Below are 23,391 nucleotides of genomic sequence, written 5' to 3'. Positions count from 1 at the left end.
TCTTATCTTTTTGATCTCTGCTGTATCTCTTTAAAAAAATATTTATTTATTTGGCTGCATCAGGTCTTAGTTGCAGCACATGGGCTCTTCATTGTGGCTTGCTGGCTTCTCTCTAGTTATGCTGCGCAGGCTCAGTAGTTGCGGTGCATGGGCTCTCTAGTTGTGGTGCACGGGCTCCAGAACAAGTGGGCTCAGGAGCTGCAGTGCATGGGCTTAGTTGCCCTGAGGCAGATGGGATCTTAGTTCCCCAACCAGGGTTCAAACCTGCATCCCCTGCATTGGAAGGCGGATTCTTAACCACTAGACCACCAAGGAAGTCCCTCTGCTGTATCTTTAGCTGTGAACCTTTTCCATTTCTGATATTAATTGTTTTTATCATATCTTGCTCCTTGATGAGTTTTGCTAGCAATTTTTACCTTTATTTGTGTTTTCTAAAAACTGACGGCTTTATCAATCTTTTTCTAATGTTTGTTTCGCATTGCATTAATTTTGCATTTATCTTTATCATCTCCCTTCTTAGTTCTTTGGGTTTATTTTGTTTTTCTTTTTTAATTTCTTAAGTTGGATGTTTAGCTCATTAATTGTTGACCTTCTTTACTAAAATAATCATTTAAGGCTATGACATTTCCTTAAAATACTATCTTTCCTCTCTGTCACATTATTTTTTATTTTTTATTATTATTTTTTATATTTTTGGCTGTGTTGAGTCTTAGTTGCAGCATGCAGGATCTTCGTTGAGACATGCAGAATCTTTTTGTTGAAGCGTGTGGGCTCTTTGTTGCAGCGCACGGGCTTCTCTCTAGTTGTGGCATGCGGGTTTTCTCTCTCTAGTTGTGGCACGTGGGCTCCAGGGTACAGGGGTTCTGTAGTTTGTGGCACGTGGGCTCTCTCCTTGAGGTGCATGAACTCAGTAGTTGTGTCGTGGGGGCTTAGTTGCCCTGCGGCACATGGGATCTTAGTTCCCCGACCAGGGATCAAACCCTCATCCCTTGTATTGGAAAGCGGATTCTTTACCAGTGGACCATCAGGGAAGTCCCTATGTCACATTATTATATCTCATATGTCTTTGTTGATAGTATAAAGAAATATAATTGATATTTGCATGTAGATATTTGTCTTTAGATTTCTTTTGTTTTGTTTTTTCTATAGAGACAGACATGTAAAAAATGACTTGTTTTTCCTATCCAATCCTTTTACATTTTATTTATTTTTCTTACATTACTGCACTGACTAGAACCTCAAGTACAACCTTGAGAAAATAAGGAGTGATAATGGGCAGTCTTGGCTTGTTTTTTATTTTTTATAAATGTCCTCATAAACATTTTTATTTATTCCTTCCCAATCTGGATGACTTTTATTTATCTTTCTTGCCTGATTGTACTGGCTAGACCTTCCAGTACAATGTTGATAGTAGCAGTGGTGAGGATGGACACTTATCTTGTTCCTGATCTTAGGTGGAAATTACTCAGTCTTTCACCATTATGTACGTTTTTAATGTATGTATGTGTGTGTGTGTGTGTGTGTGTGTGTGTGTGTGTGTAGCTATAGGTTTTTCATAGATGCTTTTATCAGGTTGAGGAAATTCTCTACTATTTTTTGTTACTGGAAGTTTTTATCAGAAATTGGTATTAGATTTTTTTCAGGGGCTTTTTCTGCATCTATTAAGATTATATTATTATTTTTTAGTTTAATATGATGAATTACATCAGTTGGTTTTCCGATGTTAAACCAACCCTGCATTTCGCAGATGAGCTGCACTTGGTCATGGTGTATTATATTTTTAATATATTGTTGGATTCAATTTAATAAAATTTTGTTTAGAGTTTTTGCATGTTCATGATGAATATTTGTCTTTAATTTTCTTATAACTTTTTTGTCTGGTTTTGGTATCAGATGTGCTGATATACTGGCCTATAGATTTAGTTGGAAGGTATATTCAGCTCTTCAATTTATTGGAACAGTTTGTATACAATTGGTATTACTTCTTCCTTAAGTGCTTGGTAGAATTCACCAGTGAAGCCATCTGAGCCTGGACTTTTCTTTGTGGCAAGTATTTTAACTATAATTTCAATGTCTCTAATAGAATAGGCTATCTACTTTTTCTAGAATGAACTTCGGTAATTTGTATCTTTCAAGGAATTTGTCCATTTCTCATAAGTTGTTGAATTTGTTGGCACAAAATTGTTTATAATATTCCCTATCCAATATCTCTAGAATCACAGTGATGTCAGCACTCCCATTTCTGATACTGGCAAATTGTGTCTTCTTTTTTCCTGATCAGTCAGGCTACAGGTTTACATTTTATTGACCTTCTAAAAGAACCTTTTGGTTTCATTGATCTTCCCCATTGTTTATCTATTTCCTATTTTGATATTTATTAGTTCCTTCTGCTTATTTTGGGCCTAATTTCCTCTCCTTTTTCTGGTCTCCTAGAGTGGAAGCTGAGGTCATTTATTTAAGACCTTTCCTTCTGTCTAAAACAGACTTTTAGTGCTATGCATTTCTCCCTAAGTATTGCCTTAGGGTCATACCACAAATCATGATATATTATGTTTTCATTTCCATTTAATTAAAAGTACTTTCTGATTTCCCTTTTGCATTTTGTTTTAACACATGCGTTATTTAGTTTCAAAAAGTTTGGGGCTTCTCTTAGCATATTTCCATTACTGGTTTCTAATTTAATTCAACTGTCAAGGAATATATACTTTTTATAACTTGAATCCTTTTGAATCTTTGGAGACGCATTTTATGGCCCAGAATATAGCCTGCCTTGATAAATGTTTTGTGTGCACTTGGGAAGAATGTGTATTCTGTTGTTGTTGGATGGAATGTCCTATAAATATCAAATAGGTCACATTAGTTGATAAGTGTTATTTGAGTCTACTATATCCTGACTGACTTTTTGCCTATTTTTTTTTCTGTTATTGAGAGAAGGGTATTGGAATGACCAACTATTATTGTGGATTTGTCTATTTTTCCTTGAGGTTCTATCAGTCTTGCTTCATATAATTTGAAAAACTGTTATTAGGTACATAGATATATAGGATTATTTTATGTCCTCTTGTTTAATTGACCCCTTTATTATGAATCCATAAAATCTACTTTGATATAGTAATATAGCCATGCAAGCTTTCTTTTGACTAGTATTAGCATGATAAATCTTTTCCATCCTTTTACTTTTAATCTATTTGTGTCTTTATATTTAACATGCATTTCTTTTTTTAACTTTTTTTATTGTAGTATAACAGAAATACATGCAGTTTGGGAAAAGAAAAATTGCTCATTTGTAATTTTTTTAAATTAATGATGTAAATACTCTCTTAATGGTTAATTTTAAGCTACCAACAGTTTGACACTTGACTCACAAATTCCTATTTAACAATTGGCCTCATGAACTAGGGTGAACCAGCTTTAGCACACCACTACAACATGTATACGGAAAAATGTACAAATCATTAGTTTATAGATCATTGTATATCAGCAAAGTGAACACACCTACCACCCTGGTCAGTAAATATAATTATACCTTTCTTTCTTCCTTAAAGGTGACCACTGTCCTAACTTCTAACACCATAGCTAACTTACTTTTGAGATTTATTTTATTTTATTTTATTTTATTTTTATTTTTTTTTTGCGGTATGCAGGCCTCTCACTGTTGTGGCCTCCCCCGTTGCGGAGCACAGGCTCCGGACACGCAGGCCTAGCGGCCATGGCTCACGGGCTTAGTTGCTCCGCGGCATGTGGGATCTTCCCGGACCAGGGCACGAACCCGTGTCTCCTGCATCGGCAGGCGGACTCTCAACCACTGCGCCACCAGGGAAGCCCGAGATTTATTTTATTTTATTTAAGGGTAATTTATTTTACTTAAGGGTGGCAGTGGGAATAGTCATAGATTTCTAATACAAACCAAATACAAAAATCAAACAACCATAAGAATAATGAAAATCTAAATATGAAAAGCTAATCTTTTAGGAGAAAAATAAGGAGACTATCTTTTTTTTTTTACCAATGGTAATGGATATGTAAGGATATTGACAACAACATTGGAATAGCAGAGGAATTGAAAATGCTATACATTGATCAATGGGAAACTAGCTAAATTAATTATATTGCATATACACAATAAAATACCATGAAGAAAGCAAACATATATATAGTCTTTGGTTGAACCATATACCATTCTAAGTGCTCTACATTACATATACTATCTCACATAATTTCCCAACAATACTACTACTATCCCATTTTACATATGAGACAAGAAGTTAAGTAACATGCCCAAGATGACACATATATTTTTTTTTTCTGTCATAATATTGACATTCAGTCCAGTAATCCTCCACTGTAACAGCTCCTTTACTTTGCAGGGAAAATTGATTTGTATATATTTTTTTGCCTCTGAGTCCTTAAGATGCATTTCTTATAGTCAGTATGTCATTCAGTTTTTCATCTGATCTGATAATCTCTGCCTTTAATTGGTATATTTAGACCATTTACATTTAATGTGATTATTGATATGATTAAGTTTGAGTCTGTCACCTTGATATTTGCTTTCTATGGTGTTCGGTCTCTTTTTTGTTCTTTTCCTTTTTTTCTACTCTTTTAGATTATTCAGGTATTTTTTATTATTCAACTTTATCTCCTTTGTTGGTTTATTAGCAAAATTCTTTATTTTGTTATTTTAGTAATTGATTTAGGACTTAAAGTACACATCTTTAACTTATTGCAGTCTACCTTCAATTATGCCACTTTGTGCTATTGTCTTAAATTTTATTTTTATATATGTTCTATAATCTACAGTACATTGATATTATGTTTGTTTCAACAGTCAATTATTTTTAAAGAGATTTAAATTATATGAAAAATATCATATAGTTACCCATATAACTATTTCTATTGCTCTTCATTCTTTTCCATAGATTCATATTTCCATCTTGTATCATTTTTCTTATGCCTGAAGGGCATCCTTTAATATTTCTTGTAATTTTTTTTTCTTGTAATTTTTTGAAAGATATTTTCACTGGGTATAGAATTATAGGTTGGCAGTATTAGTAGTAGTTGTTATTTTAAGATGTTGCTCCACTGTCTTTTCTCTTGCATTCCCAATAAGAAATCTGATACCATTATTATCTTTATTCCTGTGTACATATTTCTTTTATCTTTGGCTGCTTAAAAATTTTTTTATTATTCATTTCTAGCAACTTCATTATGATGTGCTTTGTTGTAGTTTTCTTCATGTTTTTTGTGCTTGGAGTTCATTGATCTTTAGGATCTAGGAGTCTACCATTTTATATATGCCCATTTTTTCAAGATTATTAATTGTGTTGTTCAGGTCTGTATTTATCTTTGTCTGCTTGACCTATTAAAAATTGAGAGATGAGGTTATAGTCTTGCACGTGAACTTTCAGCTTACCTTTGTGGGTTTCATCAATTATATACCACAAAGATAAACTGAAATTTCATGTGGAAGATTAATATAAAATTAATAATATATATATAGACTATTTTGTTAAAATCTTATAACTTCCTTCTGAATTGAACCTTTTATCAGCATTGATCCTTTATTTCTAATAATAGTTTTGCTTTAAAGTCTATTTTAATTTGATTTTATTTATTTATTTATTTTTCGCCATGCTCCGAGGCTTGTGGGATCTTATTCCCTGACCAGGGATTGAACCCAGGTCCCCAGCAGTGAAAGCGCCAAGTCCTAACCACTGGACTGCCAGGGAATTTCCTATCTGATATTATTTAAAGGATCTCTCAACTCTTGGTTATATTTGCCTCATATACCTTTTTCTATCCTTTTATTTTCAACCATTATGTGTCCTTATGTTTCAGATATTTCTCTTTGAACAGTATATCACTGGGTTTATTTTTTTAATCTAGTCTATTTTTTAACTGGCAAGTTTATCCATTTACCTTATTGAGATTATTGATTTATTTCAACTTTTTTCTACCATCTTGCTTTGTGCCTTCTATTTGTTCCACTTCCATGTTTCTTTGTTTTCCTTTCTTGCTATTTTTTTTTTTAAAGAAGATGTTGGGGGTAGGAGTTTATTAATTAATTTATTTATTTTTGCTGTGTTGAGTCTTCGTTTCTGTGTGAGAGCTTTCTCTAGTTGCAGCAAGCGGGGACCACTCTTCATTGCGGTGTGTGGACCTCTCACTATCGTGGCCTCTCTTGTTGCAGAGCACAGGCTCCAGACGCACAGGCTCAGTAGTTGTGGCTCACGGGCCTAGTTGCTCTGCGGCATGTGGGATCCTCCCAGACCAGGGCTCGAACCCATGTCCCCTGCATTAGTAGGCAGATTCTCAACCACTGTGCCACCAGGGAAACCCCTTTCTTGCTATTAAAAAAAAAAAAATTTTGAATATTTTGTTTGATGCAGTGTATGTATTTCTTATTCCGTTTTTCCATATACTGGTTTAGAAGTTTATTCACTTCATTTTTATGCTTTTATTTATTACCCTTGACATTTACTATATACTCTTAACAAAATTGTAATTCCTTTCCTGACTGGATCTTTGACAGTGGTGTGCTGGAGCTGGCTCATACTGGTCCATAGGAGCTAATTGTTAGCATCTCTTCTCAACTCCATATTTAATGACATCATATTGGTAGCTTGAAATCAGCCATGGGAGAAACATATATATTTATAACCATGGAAATCAACAAACATTATAAATCAGGGGTTTTCCCCCTCTGGAAGTGGTTGTTAAACATTTACCAGCACAGCACTGATCTTAGACTGTTTTATTACCCCTGTTCCATTTATAAGCCATGTAGCCCAGAAATTTAATTCTTTTAAAATTCCACACATTGTTATTATTGTTTTTGTTATAGATGAACAATTTTTCTTTAGATTTACCAAAATTTGTTGCTCTTCTTTTCCTTTGTGCATCTCACAACTTCCTCTGGGGTCATTTTCTCTCTTTCTGAAGTACATCTTTTAAGAAGTCTGTACTTTAGTGAAGGTCTGTGTTGGTAAACATCATGCTCACTTTTGTTTTGCTATTAATGTCTTTATATCAGTCTCTTTCTTGAAAAATGGTTTTCCTGGGAATATATTCTAGATTGATAGTTTTTGTGTTTTATTTTTTACTTAGCAATTTGAAAATATTTCCATTGTTGCTGCTGAAAAGCACAGCACAAACTAACACAACATTCTGTATTTGATAGTTCCAATATCTAAAGTCCTTGGGGTTCTAAATCTATTGTTCATTACTTCTGCTGACTCTCATTCATGAAGCTTGTTCCTTGGTTTGGTGCTTTTGTCATTATTGTTGTAGTAGTGATAATTTTAGCTCATATTTTGTTGAACCAAAATGGGGTACGCTTTCTTCTGGAATGATTTGTGTTTGATTCTAACAGGAACAGGGGGTGCTACCAACCTGGGACCTTTCTAGGTTCCTCAGAGGATCCAGGGCCCTCCTCTGAGGTGTCTCTGTTCTCCATCCCAGTGTTTATATTGGCATTTGCTACCACTACCACCCTAATATTTGTGTTAGCTTATAGTTCATGGTTTCCACTCAGATTTCAACTCACTTGTTTTTGATTTTTAATATCCTTGGAGATTTTCCTTACCTTTTAGATAAAAGCACAGGATCTAGTTATAATGGGAAGGCACTTCAAGATATGTAGTCTGCCATAATGCTGGAAGAGGAAATCATCCATTTGGAATTTACCCTGGTGAAAGGTAGGAAATATGGGTCCATCTATATATTTTTTTCTAATAGCTGCTAGTTGTCCCAACAGCAATTACTGAATAATCTATTTTCTCCCACCAATTGTAAATATCACCCATGTTATAGTCTAAATGTAATTGCATGTATTTCTGAACTTTCCATCCTATTTTATTATACCTACTATCTATTTATTCATATGGAAATATGATGCTTTTTTACTTTTTGAAGATTTATAAAATATTTTGGTAACTGGTAGATCTAGTACTCTTTCTTCATTACTCTATGTTTTCCCAACTATTCTTAATCATATTTTTCATATTAACCTTACAGTTAGATTGTCTAGGTTACCAAAGAATTACTTCCTGATGTCATTTTTTAAATTATGGTTTAAAAAAACCCACAACCACATAATATAAAATTTGCCATCTTTACTATTTTTGAATGTACAATCCAGTATTATTAAGTATATTCACATTGTAGTGTGACAGATCTCCGGAACTTCTTGCAAAACAAAAACTCTATACCCATTAAACAACAACTCCCCATTTTCCCCTTCCCTAGTCCTCATAGCCACCATTCTACTTTCTGTTTCTATGAATTTGGCTACTTTATACATATATACTTATATACTTATAGCTCATATAAGTGGAATCATGCAGTATTAGTCTTTTTGTAACTAGCATAGTGTCCTCAAGTTTCATCCATGTTGTAGCATGTAATAGGATGCTACATGTTATGTGTATTTCCTTCCTTTTTAAAGCTGAATAATATTCCATTTTATGTATATACCACATTCATCTATTGATAAACATTCAGATGCTTCCATCTCTTGGCTACTATGGATAATGCTTCTATGAATATGAGTGTGAAAATATCTCTTTGAGACCCTGCTTTCAGTTTTTTTGGATATATATAACCAGGAGTGGGATTGCTGAATCATATGATTGTTTTTTAAATTATTTGAGGAACACTATACTTTTTACCATGGCAGTTGCACCATTTAATAATCCCACCATCAGTGCACAGGTTTCTAATTTCTCCACTTCCTCACCAACACTTGTTATTTTCTGTTTTTTTAAATTTTTATAGTAGCCACCCTAATGGATGTGAGATGATGTATCATTATGGTTTTGATTTGCATTTCTCTAAGGACAAGAGATGCTGAGCATCTTTTTAGATGCTTGTTGGCCATTTATACATCATCTTTGGAGAAATGTCTATTGAATTCCTTTGCCCATTTTTAATTGAGTTATTTGTTGTAGTGTTGTTGAGTTGTAGGAGTTCTTTATATATTCTGGATATTAACCCCTTATTAGATATATGATTTGCAAATCTTATCTCCCATTTTGTAGGTTGCCTTTCCACTCTGATTGTGTGTCATTTTTATGGAGACCGTGTTTAATTCAGATCACCCTAGGTGGAAATGAAATCTTTATTATGCTAAGTCTTGAAGGTGCTATGTAAAATGTAATTCACTTATTGTGTGAGTTACAATAGGAGTGTTGTTCAAGTCTTCTATTTCCTTGTTAATCTTCTGTCTAGTCATTCTATCCATTATTGAAAGTAGGGCATTGAAATCTGTAACTATTATTGTTGAATTATCTATTTCTTCCTTTGGTTCTATCATTTTTTGCTTCATGTATTTTGGAGCTCTATTATCAGGTGCACATATGTTTATAATTGTTGTTTCTGATAGATTGACACGTTTATAATTATAAAATATCTGTCTTTGTCTTATGTAACAATTTTGTCTTAAAGTCTATTCTGTGTGATATTAATATAGCTGCTACAGAAATTTTTAGTTAGAGCTTTCTTAACCCTTTTCCAAATCTTTTCCAACCCTTTTATCATCAACTTATTTCTATCTTTGAATCTAAATTATGTCTCACACAGACAGCATATAGATAATGTTTTTTAATCCATTCTTCCAATTTTTGCCTTTTAATTAGAGTGTTTAATCCATTTATATTTAATGTAATTACTGATAAAGTAGGATTTATGTCTGCCATTTGCTGTGTTTTCTATCTGTCATATATATAGTTGCTCTATTCCTCCATTACTGCTTTTTTTCTTAGTGGTTGCCCTGGGAATTACATTCGGTGTCTTAATTTAGGACAATCAATTTTTTAAGAATTTATTTTATTTATTTTTGGCTGCATCAGATCTTAGTTGCGGCATGCAGGATCTTCATTGAGGCATGTGGGATCTTTCACTGCAGCATGTAGGCTGTTCGTTGCAGCACGCAGGCTTCTCTCTAGTTGTGGTGGCAGGTTTTTCTCTTCTGTAGTTGTGGTGCTCAGGCTCCAGGGCATATGGGCTCTGTAGTTGTGGTGTGCGGGCTCCAGAGCATGTGGGTTCTGTGATTTGTGGCACACGGGCTCTCTCGTTGGGGCACATGAGCTCAGTAGTTGTGGCATGCAGGCTTAGTTGCCCTGCAGCATGTAGGATCTTAGTTCTCAGACTAGGGGTCAAACCCACATCCCCTGCATTGTAAGGCAGATTCTTTACCACTGGACCACCAGAGAAGTCCCTAAGACAATCTATTTTAGATGAATATAAACTTAATTTCAAAATTAAGTATACAGGTATATAAAATAATACATAATGGATTCCATATATAGCTCCAATATAGCTCCATTCCCACTCCTCTCCTGTCACATCCTTGTCAATCACATTATATCTTTACACATTATAAGCCCATCAACACAGTTTTATAATTACTGCTTTCTGATGTTTTCTTTAATAGATTTTATTTTTAGAGTAGTTTTAGGTTTACAGAAGATGTGAGTAAAAAGTACAGTGTTCCGGGCTTCCCTGGTGGTGCAGTGGTTGAGAGTCTGCCTGCCGATGCAGGGGATACGGGTTCATGCCCCGGTCCGGGAAGATCCCACATGCCATGGAGCGGCTAGGCCCATGAGCCATGGCCGCTGAGCCTGCGCATCCGGAGCCTGTGCTCCACAACTGGAGAGGCCACAACAGGGAGAGACCCGCGTACCGCAAAAAAAAAAAAAAAAAAAAAAGTACGGTGTTCCATGTACCCCCTTCCCCCACACATGTACAGTTGTATTTTAAATTAGGTAGGAAAACAAAATATTTGTGAACAAAAATGCATTTATAATGTCTTTTATATTTACCTGAATAGTTAACTTTTACCAGTATTATTTATTTCTTCATGGGGATTTGAATTACTGTCTTGTATCCTTTCATTTCACACTAAAGGACTCCCATTACTATTTCTTATAGGAAAGATCTATTGGTGATGAATTTTTTCAGTCTTTGTTTATCTAGAAATGTCTTAATCTTTCATGTTTATTTAATTTTGTTTAATTTATCCTTCATGTTTGAAGGATAGTTTTGCTGGATATAGAATTTTTGGTTGACAGTCATTTTCTTTCAGCACTTTATATCATCCTACTGTCTTCTGACTCCATGGTTTCTGGTAATAAGTCAGTTGTTAATCTTATTCAGGCTCCCTTGTACATGATGAGTTGTTTCTCTTCCTTACTGCTTCCCAGATTCCTTATCTGTCTTTGTCTTTCAATAGTTTGATTATGATGTGTCTGTCTACACATGGATCTTTTTGAGTTCATACTACTTGGAGTTCATTAAGCTTCTTGTATGTGTGGGATAAGGTTTTTCATCAAACTGGGGAAGTTTTGGGTCATTATTTCTTCATTGTTTCTGCCCCTTTTCCTTTCTTCTCTTCTGAGACCCCCATTATGCATATGTTGGTATGTTTGATGGTGTCTCACAACATCATGGGCTCTGTTCAGTCTTCATTCTTTTTCCTTTCTGTTCCAGAACTGTATAATCTCAATTGACTTATCTTAAGTTCACTGACATTTTTCTTCTGTCAACTCATTTTTCTTCTGCTGTTGAGTTCTTCTAGAAAATTTTTATTTCAATTATTTTTCTTTTCAACTCCAGAATTTAAATTTGGTTCTTTATAATAATTTGTATCTCTTTATTGATGTTCCCTATTTGGTAAGATATTATTCTCATACTTTTCTTCAGTTCTTTAGACATGGTTTCCTTTAGTTCTTTAAACATATTTATAATAGCTGATTTAAAGTCTTTGTCTAGTAAGTCTAACATGTGGGCTTCCTTAGGGACAGTTCCTATTGACTGCTTTATGTCTCACATTTGGACCATACTTTCCTGTTACTTTGCATGTTTCATGATTATTTGTTGAGAACTCAATATTTTAATAATATAATGTGGTAACTCTTGATATCATATCCCCCCCCTTCCCAGTGTTTGTTGCTGTTGCTGTTTGTTTGTTTAGTGACTTTCCTGGACTGATTATATAGAGTCTATATTTTCTGTCATGTGTGGCCACGGAAGTTTCTGTTCAGTTAGGTTAGTGGTCAGCTCATTATTGGACAGGCATTTCCTTAAATGCCTTGAACCAATAAGTCTTCAACCCTTGCCAAAAGGTTCTGTGTGTGTGTTGGGGCATGCCTTCAATGCTCCAGCAATTTACAACTTTACCTTAACCTTTACTTCCTGCTTGTGCAGGGTTTCAGGGTCAGCCAGAGATGAGAGACTAGGGCCTTTGGAGATCTTTCCTGGACATGTTCTCTTCCCTGCACATACACATGGCCATTTAGATATCCAGAAATATATAAGAGCTTTTCAGAGCCCCCTATGAACATCTCATTCCCACTTTTTCCTTTAAAGTTTTTTGGCCAGACTCTCGTTTGCCTCAACCAATGTCATTGTCTCAAGCAACAGCAGTGTTCAACAATTGCTACAGGTTGTTTTCAACAAACACCCTGAGAGTAGGGTTTTTCCCACTAAGCAAGTTCTAAGTCAGGTCAAATAACAAGTTCTGAAAATAGGGCTGTCAGGAAACTGCGAGACAGATCAAATAGTGACAATTGTCTGGGAATACAACTTGTTGAGAAGTTCCAAATCCAATCTGTCCCTTTTAGTGGCTACTAGGCTGCTAGTTTTTACAACTACCATGGTTGCAAGCCTACTGCAGAGCTGGGAATAGGGCAAATTAAAACACTGCAGGGAATTCCGTGGCAGTCCAGTGGTTAGAACTCCACACTTCCACTGCAGGGGAAGCAGGTTCAATCCCTCGCTGGGGAAGTAAGATTCCACAAGCTGTGGAACGTGGCAACAAAATAAAACAAAACAAAACAAAAACCACTGCAAAATTCTCTGTTTTTACTAAGATTCAGCCATTTTTCTTGAATAAACACCCCTTGGATTTTTGTAAACCTTTTGTTAATTTTCAGAGTTCCAAAAAATTTGATTTTGACAGTTTTTGCCTATGTTCCTGTTGCTTTATGGAGGAACAGATTTTCAAAGATCCTTGCTCTGCAATTCTCAAAGTTCTGTTTGGGGGCTTTGATACAGCATTCATCCCGTCATAGTAATTATGAATCAATGGGCACCTGCTGTGGGGCAGGCACTATGATAGATGCTTGGGGAAAGATAGAGAAGTTTAAGCAATGATTCCTGCCCTCTGAAAGCTTACAGAGCAGTTGAAGAGACAAAATGTAATTACATAAGCCTTTACATAATGATAAGAGGAACTAGAGAACAATATAAGGCTTTAAGACAGCACTATGGAAAAGAATTTCCTGCAATGATGGAAATGTGCTTCACTGACCAATATGGTAGTCAGTAGTCATGTGTACCTATTGGGCATTTGAAATATGCTGTGGCTGAGGAATTGAATTTTAAATTTTAGTTAATTTTAATTAATTCAAACTTAAATAACTAGATATGGCTACCTTATTGGATGTCACAGCTCTAAGACTAAATATTTACTTGATTGGCCAGGATGACTGTGGTAGGAGTGAATGGGGAAGATGTCCTCCCATGGGAGGCCCACAGCTCTCCTCCTCTGGCTCCTGCACTTGGACAGTCACTGTAGGCTATGGATACTCCCTGGCATGTAGCTGTGTCTGGTGAACAGTGGATGTTGTACAGTGACACTGTTGAAACAGGTCATGTCTGAGCCACTTGGCAGAGATAAGCTGTAGTCTACCCCGTTGTGGGCAAACTTAGACCCCAATGCATAGGTCAGCTGCAACCTGACAAATGCAATTTGATGAGAAGGGTTGTGGGAGTTGTGAAAGAATCAGCCCCTCCTCCTAACCCAGTGGTCAATTTAACATTCACTCTTTTTCTCTGCAGCCACAAAACAAGCTCACAGTAGCATCTGTCTCCTTCTATGCTTTCCAGTAGGGTCTCTTGGCTCCCACACTGATGCTGCAAACACAGCCTTGTGTCTAGGGCCCATTCTGGCAATTCCCCTTGGGGAAACTGAGGTCCTATAACCTCCCTGCTGGGTCAGTGCTGAAGTGGGACTGAGGTTTTCCCTCTTGCCTACAGAATGAACTGCACTTCCTTCCCTACTCCAACCTTTTCAGAGCTAGGTGCATTTGATGGAAGGAGATGCAGAAGGGGTTAATAAGAAATTCCCCCATGTACCCTGGGAGTCATGTGGACTGGATGCCAGTCACAAGGACAAGGGTCCCCAAGCCACCCTTAATTCAGAGCAAGGGCTTATGGCAGGACATCTGGGCAACTGGGGTCAGAGTGGCCCCCGTGCTGAGGCAAGAGTAGAGCCGTGGTTAATGCCCCCAGAGGATATTGAAAGAGAGAGGGAGTGCAGGCATGAAGAGGCCTGGGGACTGTAAACGGTGGAGTGGGACGTGGCTAGTGAGTGAACTGTCTGCAATTTGAATGATAAATTCTCTCTATAAAGCGCTAGTCAGTGCTGGGGGACTCATGCCAACCTGGACTGTCTCGTCATATGACTCGGAGCAAGGTCTCACCTCCTTCAGCCTCAGTCTCCTCATTTGTCAAAAGAAGCTGACCTCAGATAGTAGGGATGTTATAAAGTTAGGTAAGATGTATTTATGCAGTGCCAGCATAGTACCTGCCACAATATTATTTCATCCCCCATCCCACCCTCACCCCAACTGATCCTCTTTGAGGGTAAGTACAACTGAGCCTAGACAGTAGCAGGGAAGTTTAGTTAGAACCAGAGAAGTACTTCCTGACTCTGACCACACAGTTGAGCAGGAGAGGAACGTGAGCCTTTGCCAGGGGCCCTGGGAGGTCTGAGCTGGGAATGGGTCCTTCTCTAATAGGATAGAGGCAACATTCAACCTTCTGTCTATTCTCTCTGCCCTGGGTTGCTTGGCACATTGTGGAAGCATGCCAGCCCCCCACCTCTTCCTCACATGATTCACAAATAGGAAGTACCAGGGTCTCTGGCTTTGGAGCCTGGCTCGCCCACCCAAGGCCAGAGGAACACACGACTTCTTCCCTTCAGTCTTGGGACCCCCACCTTCCACTTTCCATCCCTAAATCACTCACAGGCACACTGTCCTTCTCTGTGGCTTCCATCCATCCTCCATCGCCCAGCCCTCCTACTTCTTCTCAGTCCCTCCTCCTGTTCTTCCCATGGAATCCCATATTTTGCATTCACAGAAGATTCCCCAGGCTGGGGGATGTGCAAGGCGTGTATGTGTATGTCTGTGTCCACACAGGAATAAACAGGCTTCATGCTTATGTTACCCACTGCTCCAGCCTGTCCCTGACACTCCACATGGGGTGCCCAGAGACCTCCCATTAACAGCCCCTTCACCCCTTCTTCCCTCCCCTCAGGCCCCATTAAGGGAAAGTAGAATTACCACCACTCTTCATGGGCAGCTGGGGGCCCCTTAGCAGTCTCTGCACCTCCTCTCCCCCTCTCCTCAGGCCCATGCCCAGCCCTGAGGTTTGGAGAGCCTAGTAAGTGCCCTATCAACATGTTAATCAAATTACTTAGGAGCTAAAATTGACGCTGTTCATTAATTATACAAGATTATGCTAATTGTGCATGCAAATGCATGCAGGGGAACAGAAGGTGTTCAGGCGCATGGTGGGCCATTAGCATAGAGGATGGGGTGCGGGTGCATTGGCATGCTAATGTATGCGCCCCAGCTATTTATAGTCCCCCAGCCCATCTGCACTGCAGCCACCTCTGCCCCAAGTGGAGATCATGGTAGGGAGGCCAGGTCCAAGCCTGGCAGGGGTCTATGGCCCTAGGGATACTCAGCCTTAGCTGTTGCCCCAGGCCAAGGCCAGGAAGTAGCATGTGCCACCGCCACCGTGGCCACCCCCACTTGAGCTTAGACTATCACACCAACCTCCTCATTCACCATCCTTTCCCTGGCCTAGGCCCTTTGGTGCCTGGCTCTCCTTGAAAGCAAAATGACTGTTCCAAAGGACACAGCCAATATAAGTCACCTCCTGCTGACTCTCCATCACCCACAGGGTCCAAATCCTGCATGTTTTGGTGCCAATCTCCCAAGAGCTCTGGTCCATAGCTGCCCTCCTCAGTCTTGTCAGGAACCACTGGGCACCATGCATACCACCTACCTCTTGGCAGGACTGTTATTCCTTTTGCATGGAGGGTTCCTGCATCCTACTTCTCTTCAAGGAAAAATGCCCTGAGTCCTCCAAGACCCAAAATACCCAAGATCACATGCGACTTCTAGGACTCCTTCCACCGCTCCCAGCCAGAGTGGCTGCCGGAGATTGGCCAGTTATCCTGCTGTGCCCACCATTCTATCTTCCTGGTTGTACTTTGAGTTTTTGTCTTTCTTGTGGGACTGTCATTTCTTTAAGATCTTTTTCACCTCTAGATTCTACTGCCTGACACATAAAAGGTGTTTAATACATCTTTTTTAATGGTGTTGAGTGAGTGAATGGTCCAGCAATCTGTATCCTCTGTCCTTGAGCTGGGGGCAGAGAGCAGCAGACAATGAAAACAGTGGAGAGCACAGACCCTGTCCCAGATGTTCCATTTCCTTTGAGGCTCATGAGCCCAAAGGCGAGGCCCTTTGGGGTGAAAATTAGGAGGACTCCCTCCCCATTTTCCCACCTCAGGCTGCTTTGCCAACTTTGCACTCGGAAATAAATTTCTAGTTTGACTCTGCCCTTTGCTCTCAATCTGCTTTCTCTCCCAAAGCCTTCATAGGACACTTGCTTTGAACACCTGCTCCAACCTGTGTATCTCTTGCACCACTTCCTCTTTCTAGGTCTATACTGTCTGATAGGGTGCCTATGAGCCACATGTGACTATTTAAGTTTAAATTAATGAAAATGAAATAAAATTGAGGGTGTTCCCTGGTGGTCTAGTGGTTAGGACTCTTTGCTTCCACTGCGGAGGGCCTGGGTTCGATCCCTGCTCAAGGAAATAAGATCCCACAAGCTGTGAGTCACGGCAAAAAAAAAAAAAAAAAAAAAAATTGAAATTTTAGTTTCTCAGTCACACTAGCCACATTTCAAGTGCTCAAAAGCCACATGTACACAGGGAACTCTACTCAGTGCTTGTGGTGACCTAAATGGGAAGGGAATCTTAAAAAGTGGATATATGTATATGTATAACTGATTCACTTTGCTGTACAACAGAAACTAACACAACATTGTAAGGAAACTATACTCCAATAAAAATTAATTTTAAAAAATAAACAATTTTTAAAAATAAAATAAAATGGAAAAATAAATCCACCTGTGGCTAGTGGATATCATTTTTGGAAAAGTTCTATCAGACAGCATTTGTGATCCAGATTTCCATTTCCTTGCTCCTGACAGGCCTGTAGCTGCAAGCATCCTTGGGCTCAGCCCAGCTCTTTCAGTTCCTAACAGCTTTCTCTTTGGAAGCGCAAACATAATTTTAGCTCTAAGTTAAGTATCTCAGAGTGATGTAGGGAGGGAAAAGCTGGTGAAAGTTCTGTGCCCTGATTTTTTAGGATGAGATTCCTAGAAACAGAGCTGGAGATGGGGATTCTTGTGAAAGTGATTTATTGGAGGAGAGCTCTAGGGAGAAAAGGAGTGAGGGAAGCAGGAGCGGGCAGGAGAAGCAGCTTAGCAAAGAGACAGTCTCAGCTGGAGTCTAGCTTCAGCCTGATCCTTTGCGGAGTTCTGGGTATGAATAGAACTAAGAGTTGGTCCTCCTTGTGATGTCAGTCTTTCTTTGGTTGTGGGCTGCTGGTGAGAAGCATATGCTTCTGGCTGAGGATAATTCTCGAGTAGTGGGGGCAGCTGTGAGCCATTTATTTATTTATTCATTTATTTAGCCACACCACGCGACTTGCAGGATCTTGGTTCCCCCCGACCAGGGATTGAAACTGGGCCCCCCCAGTGAAAGGGCAGAGTCCTAACCACTGGACTGCCAGGGAATTCCCCAGCTGTGAGCCCTTTAATAGCCAACACTCACAGGAGCTGCGAGTGGGGGAACCCAGGCAGGCACCAACCCACCATGATACCTGGATGCAGCCTTCCAAAGAGCAGCTCCATCCCACTCTGCTCTCCACCCTCTGAGAACCCAGAGTTTAACAGTGGACTCACATCAATCACCTCCACATTTTCCTTATGTATTGAGCGTCTCTTGAGTAAAGCACTGTGCGAGGGGAGCTTTCCTTGTGCAATGGTGTCACATCTGAGAAGTTACGTGCAAGGCACATGTTTGCACTTGAGTCATATTCAATACAGCATTTGCTTCTTTGGTATGGAATATTCCATTGACAAGTTCATTTTAATTTCATCCTGAGTTGTGTTTACAGGGAGGAATAAAAAGCATTTATAGAAATGATTAGGAAGGCTGGACTAAGTTCAGGATGTGGCAAGGTAGGTGTATGGGTGAACCACTCTTATCTTTCACTTATATCATAGGCATCAGAGTCGTGATGCATAACTGCCGCCTTTTACATGCTTTATTAGCTGGATGATCACTGTTCACAGCTCTTCATCTGGTCTTTTATTTATTGAACTTTTTATTATAAAGAATGTTGAACATATAGGCAGAATAGAGTAATGAATCACATCTTTCCCTCACTGAATTTCAACAATGATCCTCTTGACTCCTCTTAAAGTCCTGATCTTTTTTTTTTTTTCGGTACACGGGCCTCTCACTGTTGTGGCCTCTCCCGTTACGGAGCTCAGGCTCCAGACGCGCAGGGTCAGCGGCCATGGCTCACGAGCCTAGCAGCTCCACGTCATGTGGGATCTTCCCGGACCGGGGCACGAACCCGTGTCCCCTGCATCGGCAGGCTGATTCTCAACCACTGCACCACCAGGGAAGCCCAAAGTCCTGATCTTTAATCCTGAAAATCTCAGACTGAGAGCAGCTGTCACAATAGCCAAAGTCCCCAGACTAGGACCTGAGTCTCTCCTTTGCACCCCTGATGAATTTGTAACCTTGAGGAAATCCCCATGAAATGGCTAATCTGGTCCCTGCACAGCCTGCCTCTCACGGCTGATTTTGAAGGAAGGCTTGCTGCACTGTCTGCATCGGCAGCCTCGTGGCTGGGGCAGGGTTGGACTCGAAAACCCCACTTACAGGGACTTTTCCATGACTCTTGTCAGTATCAGTGGTTCATAAAGTCCCGAGTTCATATCCTGACTTTGGCATCTACTGTGACTTTGTAGCTTATCCTTGCTGATCCTTGGTTTTCTCATCAGTAGAGTGGGAATGATTGCAGACCTACACCACACCACCTCGGGATTATGAGAGGATTAAATAAGATAATGCAAGTGGTAGGCTCAGCAGAGTTCCAGGCACTTGCTAAGTGCTCAATAGATTAGACTTGGATCACTTCAAAAAATTTTTTTGCATAGTTTTGCATTTTAGTTTTGCATTTTATTTGTAATTCATGCTTATATTTATGGTGGTTTCTTCTAGTAATTCTAATGGCAGCTTCTAGCACTTGACCTTTCTATGAGGCCCAGATGAGGAGTCTGTGCCCCCAGAGAACCTTAAGGCCACAATAGGGATGACACTGGGCACAGGTCATTGCCCTAACCCAGGGGGCATCTTAAAATGCTCACCCTCAGGTCAGCCAACCCTGTGGGCTGTGGCCCATCACAGCCAGGGAAAAGGCTCTCTTCCAGCCCCTAGGTGGTGGGAGGGGAGATGCTCAAAAACACTGGCACTAGGGCTCATCCAGGTTTGGGGGGTGGGGGGTGCTTCCCTGGTGAAAAGCAGGATTTTACAGGCCTTCAACAAAGTGCACATCCCTTCCTGCCTGAGGTCCCTGTAGGGTGTCCTCCTACAGCTCCCCTTCCCACTGGGTTACCTGACCCTCTCCACTTCCCAGTCTCCACATCTGTCCTCTGCACAGACCTGGCTTGAAGGATCTGCTGTCCCTCCTTCCTCTTCCCGACACCATTCTCATCCTTCCCGGACTTCTCTGGGTTCTCCTCCATCCCCCAGGGTGCAACAACTTGTCACCCCGTGGTGCCAGCCTGTGGAGAAGTTTCCTGGACTGTTCTCATGTTATTCCCCCACCCTGGCCTTCCAGCTTCCGGGGGTGTGAATGGTGTGTCTGTCTCCCAGTGGTGGGGAAAGAAGGGCCCAGAGCCTCCTTTCCAAGGCTGAGGGTAGCCAGGCATTGCTGGGAGGAGTGAGAGATCTGGGCACTACTTCCGGTTCTCCTAGACCAGAACAGAAATCCCCCAACTCCAGGCCATGTGCTGCAGAATTTCCAGACTAACCTTGGAAGACAGGACCCTTTGGGTGCTAGTCACCCTTTTTAAAGCATAATATTCAAAATGTTAGAAGTATGATTCTCATACAAATTATTACTGAGCGTGTGTTGAGGTTTTCCGTAACTTATTAATGAAGGAACCAGCAGGATGACAAAGCTGGTTCAAAGAAGGCTAAGAGAAACTGATATAGACAGTTGAGGAAAGAGGTGAGAAGAGAGAGAAGGAGGGAGGGAGGGAAAGAAAACAGGATATGTGAAAAATACTTGAATAAGATTGCCAAGTTAGACACAAAGCTAGTTAATGTCCATAGGACAATAAAATTGTAAGCTTTAGGGCTCATTTCTCTACCAAACAGAAGTTATTTATTTCTCCCAACAAAAATCATTTGCACCGGGCTTCCCTGGTGGCGCAGTGGTTGAGAGTCCGCCTGCCGAGGCAGAGGACGCGGGTTCGTGCCCCGGTCCGGGAAGATCCCACATGCCGCGGAGCGGCTGGGCCCGTGAGCCATGGCCGCTGAGCCTGCGCGTCCGGAGCCTGTGCTCCGCTACGGGAAAGGCCACAACAGTGAGAGGCCCGCGTAACGCAAAAAAAATCATTTGCACCATATCAGTTTTTTGCAAATTACCACCCAACTTTATAGATTCTGTCCCCAATTAATAGCAAATATTAGTCAAAGTTTTTTCTCCTAGAGAATCAGCTAACTCTTAGGTGGCTTTGTCAACATAATACTCTGGAACAGCACTGTCCAATATAAATATGATGTAAGCCATTATACATTTGTCATTTAAAATTTTCTAATAGCCACATTTTAAAAAAACAAAAAGAAACTGGTAAAATTAATTGTGATCATATATTTTATTTAACCCAAGATATCCAAAATATTATTTCAGCATGTAATCAACACCAAAAAATTACTAATGAGATATTTTTATATTCCTTTTTTCCTAAGTGTTTGAAATTCAGTATGTATTTTACACTTACAGCAATTCGGACTAACCAAATCTCAAGTGCTCAGTGCCACTCGGGGCTGGTGGCTGCCATATTGGATAGTGCAGCTGTAAAGCAGTGGTTCTCAAACCTCAGGGTGCATCGGAATTACCTGGAGGGCTTATGAAAACACAGATGGCTGAGTCCCACCCCAGGAGTTTCTGATTCAGTGGTCTGCCGTGGGGCCTGAGATTCTGCATTTCCAGCAAGTTCCCGGGTGATGCTGATGCTGCTGGTCTGGACACCACACTTTGAAAACCACTGTTCCAGAATGACTTTGAAAGGACTCACTGTCATCTTTTTGCCTTATTTTCAAGTTGTAGATGATTTTGCTTAACAACCCTGAGACTGGTGGTAGGGCCGCAGGCTGTCTGCAGTGTTAGTATCGGCTTGACCTCTGACTGGGTGGGTGCCAGCTGGACACAGCCTCACCAACTACCATCTGGTGGTGGGTGAGATTTCAGCCACCCTTCTTCCACCACTGACGGCATTGACTGTGTGCAGCTCTGAGCTAGAGGCTCAGGGAGAAAGAAAAAGAGGACTGACCCTCAGTATACCCCACAGAAGGCCCAGGCCTTGTGTGGCTGCTTTTTACTCAACAGCACTCTGCAGATAATGCCAACGAGGCTCAGAAACTGCAATGTCCCAGGACAAGCCTGCATAGATGGAGGTACCAGCAGGGCCCTGAGGTTCTCAGGGAGGGGTAGTGTCCAAAGCCTAGAAGGGCCAGAAGAGGTTGGCCAGAAAGGGAGTGAGAATTGGTGTGGACCCAAAGGACAGATGCAACCTGTACTGGGAAGGGAGAGGGTGGGAGACCTGCCAGGCAAGGGCTGCAGGAGGGGATGACAAGGGGGCCCCCCCAGGGGGAGCCAGGATCCTGCAAGAAACAGCAGCCTGAGGCTTTGGGAGGCTGAAATGAAGATAGGATCGGAAGGGACCTCAGCAAGCATCAATTGCTACTCTCCTGGTTCATGAATAAGGAAGGATCCCAGAGATGTGAAAGGATTTACCCCAGGCCACACAGTGAGGCAGTGCCTGGAAAGCCCTCATCTCCAGCCACATCCCAGGGTTCTGCAGGTTTGGGAGTGGGGTTGGGTACAGAGGGCACGTGTGTGGTGTCTACATGGGTGTGCACTTTTTGGGGTCACATGAGGTGTCTGCACATCCAAATGCTCTGCGGGGGTGTATAGAAGGTCTACACTACCTGAAAGTATTCTTTGGGTGGTGTCCACTATGGATGAAAATGCGTGCCGATGTAATGTCTCTATGGAAAGGGAACTAAAAAGGGTTCCCAGAAGGGTGCCCATTGTGTGGGGGAATATGACAGGGGCTGAGGGGGTCACAGGCAGGGTGCAAGAGAAGATGCATCTCCAGGAAGGTGACTGCTGCCAGCTCCCAATGAGGGATGGCCCCTTTGGGACAACTCTGTCCAGGAGTGGTGCCCACCCCTCCCAGAACTTGGGGACCTCCTCTTTGGGGACTAAGCTTTCAGAGCTTGTAATAAATCTGATTTCATGTTCGTAAAGTTTGGAAGCAACTCTGATGAGTTAAATGGATATACATATCTGGAGTTCAAGACCAGGGGGCTGATAAACAGGCAGCTGCTGGAGGAGCTCATAGAGCGGCTCAGGAGGCTGTGCCATGTGCCGGGACCCCCACAGACTTTAGCCCAGCACACTACAGTTTGTAAAGGGCATCTTCCCAGATACAGTCCTGTAGGGGTGAAGGCAGATTACTGATAGTATCCTGAGTTTATGAAGAGTACAAATCCAGAGTATTATCCATGGTTACCTCACAGGGGTGTGGCAGGGCCAAGGCCTCACCATCCGCATAACTGCCCAGAAGGACTGGAGGATCAAGGTCTCATGTGTTTGTCTAAAAAGCAGTCACATCGGTGCTTTTTTCTAATTACCGTATGTGAAAAAGAAGGTATTCACAGTGTATCTGTACGGTGTGTCTGACAGGTACACCATGTGTATATGATGGCTACATGCTCTGTGTGGTTAGGTTTTTGCTATGTGTATAAGGGATATAGAATGTGTATGAGGGAGATCTCTTTGCAGGGGATGTGCCTGGGCAGGGAGTCTATTGTATGTGAGAGGGATTTGTTGTAGGGGGGACCTGTACATACAGTACATTATATTGTACCGTAATGATGGTACAATATTTGCAATGACTATATTCTGGGTAATCATATACAACATAAAAATGGTG

General features: G+C 40.7%; 1 protein-coding gene across 6 annotated transcripts in view; it reads left to right on the top strand.

Moving 5' to 3' along the window:
- EBF4 (EBF family member 4) overlaps positions 1–23,391 on the top strand; it is a 54,231-nt gene that overhangs the window by 20,589 nt on the left and 10,251 nt on the right. The gene's annotated exons all lie outside the window — the stretch shown is intronic.

This window comes from Kogia breviceps, chromosome 14, assembly GCF_026419965.1.
Source record: "Kogia breviceps isolate mKogBre1 chromosome 14, mKogBre1 haplotype 1, whole genome shotgun sequence".
NCBI lineage: Eukaryota > Metazoa > Chordata > Mammalia > Artiodactyla > Physeteridae > Kogia > Kogia breviceps.
This window is presented reverse-complemented; position numbering and strand designations above follow the sequence as displayed.